Below are 2,682 nucleotides of genomic sequence, written 5' to 3'. Positions count from 1 at the left end.
ATATATTGAATAAAAATGTAAAAAACGTTGACCATATTTTATATTTTTATTATATTAAAAAAATATTCAAGAGAAAGAGAGAAGTATATAAAGTTTTATTTTACATGCTATTTTCAATAATTTCAATGAAATTATAGCGATACTCGAGAGGCACCAAATTATTTGTCATTTGAATCGTTTAATTATTTGCGATTGGTGTAATTTACAAATAATTTACAATTTTAATGTTGCATCAAAATTATATTGATGCGTGTTTATTTGTAACATGTTTATAAAATCGCGTGTTGAATTGTTATTTAATGAACGAAATATTCTTGCAAATAAATAATTCGTTATTAATAAACTTCGTTTATTGCGAACGTATTATTAATATTATTAGTTTACAATTGCATTGATAAAGAGTACTACGCTTAATCGTGTATTTACGTATATTTATATCTATTTATGTTCAAAGAGTTTTGCACAAGATGTACAGTTTACGAGATAAATTCGCTGTGTACATATTGCAATGAAAATTTGTTTTTCTTTTCTTTTTTACTACACAAGGAATCAAATTTCAGAGAAAGCAGAGCGAGAGAAAATATACAGATTCTGATTTTATTTCCATCGAATTCTGTTACATTTTTCTTGTAATTCCACGAAGAAATTTTGTCGAGATAAAAAATCCAGTTCTGCTTGGTTCAGAAAAGAGGACAATGAAAATAGAGATTAACAAATAAGAATTACAATCGTTGGCTAACTCGACTTTGCAAAAAGATAATCTTAAAATTGCATCCATTTCAAATTAACAATAGTACAACTCTTTAGTTTAGATGTTAACGATATCAAATGATAATTACAATCAATGAGAGTTAAAGCATAGATGTATAACATAATCAAATGCTTTTCTCCAAACAATTCTGATAATTTATTTGTAATATATTTATACATTTTTCGGAAAAAAATTTAATTATTACCGTCAATTCCCTGGCATATTATCATTTAATATTGTATTCTCTTATTTCAACTATATGTATAATTTATTTTTTCCAAAGATTACTTGAAAATTATTTTTACGATATACAAATGATATATTTTTATTACAGTAATAATTATATATACTCTAATAATAATTTATACTTATATATATATTTTTTCGTCTCTCGGGAAACTTCTTATTTCCAGACACGTAGTTTGTAGAAGTTTGCCGAGACACAAAAATATTTTTCTTCTCTTCTAATTGGTGAAAGTAACGAACCTCATTATCGTCACAGCTAAATATCGATTGTTTATACTCACACCACAACGAATAAAATCAAGCCGGCTGGTATGATTAATAATTGCGAGACGGATTAATTGTTAGGATTAATTGTTAAGATTTATGAAGCCAAAGCGACGATCTAAAAAAGAATTTTATGATAACAGGGAGAAATAATTCTCTAAATATATAATCATTTACCGATTACAGCTACGAATATAATATCTTGTTTCAGTTTGATTTATTAAATTTTTAACACACTGTTACATTCGCGCAACCAAAAATGCTATATGTTAACATAGTGAGATTTAGTGTATTTAAATCATTATTACGTTATATTATATTATATTTTATATTAATCACACATTACTACTTAGATTTATTTTTGGCTTTTATTATTTATCAAAGAGAGGAATGCGACTTTTGACATCCAGTACATATGTGGATATTTTATTTAGCGGACAGTCTAGTTTCTTCTGCACGTCATACTTTATTTTATCCCGCTAAACTTTTTCTGTTCTGCCATATGTACTCGATACACACATGTTACATATTACATATATGCTTATACATCTGTGCGACAAGAGGATGAACAGACAGATATGTGTGGGAGGTGGTACAACAGGGAGTTGATGAATTCCGCTTCGCAGCGTATCAATTTTTACATGATTACGAGGACACGCTGTCAATCGATTAAGATAGTTGCTTTTTTCCACAGAAATTCCAACAGAAAAGAGAGAGAGAGAGAGAGATCAATAACTTGTAAAAAATTATTCAGAAACTGATCAAAAAAAGATAACTGATCTTATTGAATTAAATTTAATTAGAACTTTTTAATTAGTATTTTTAGAAAATTTAAAAAAATATTACTTTAAGATCTTATTGCTAAAATATTTATGGTTGACGTTTCAAATCTGAGCAATGTAATCATATAATTTGTATTTCATATTTAATTTAGATAAAAAATATTTTGTTTATATCATTAAAAAAAATTCTTTACTATTCTCTTTATAATTACAGTTTTTGATAAATCGATTAATAATTCAAAATAAAAAATTCTTANTTTTATATTCTGTATTAAAATATGATATATCTCATATTGTATAATTGGATATTGAATAGGCTTTTAGTGGATTAATATAGATATTCCAAAAATAGTTGATAATCGCAATATCCGCCTGATATCTGATCCGAGACTTGACGTCTCGATTTTAGCGAATTAGATTCACTCTCGACCTCGCAGAGGTGGCGGACATGGGCGTTCGTTGGCGCGGGACGTTGAAAAACCACCTTTCTCTGTTCGGGTGGTGGAAGTACGATGAAGAGGGTGAGATCGAAAATTCGTTGGTAAAGAGAGAGAGAGAGAGAGAGAGAGCGGATCAGGGTGGCGGCGGAGGGATTCGAGAAGGTGGAAGCGGCACTGCCGTTCGATGTAGGACGAAGAG

This window comes from Formica exsecta, unplaced genomic scaffold (assembly GCF_003651465.1).
Source record: "Formica exsecta isolate Colony F162 unplaced genomic scaffold, ASM365146v1 scaffold696, whole genome shotgun sequence".
In the NCBI taxonomy this organism is placed as follows: Eukaryota; Metazoa; Arthropoda; class Insecta; order Hymenoptera; family Formicidae; genus Formica; species Formica exsecta.
The sequence above is the reverse complement of the archived record's forward strand: the minus strand, read 5'-3'. Positions refer to the sequence as shown.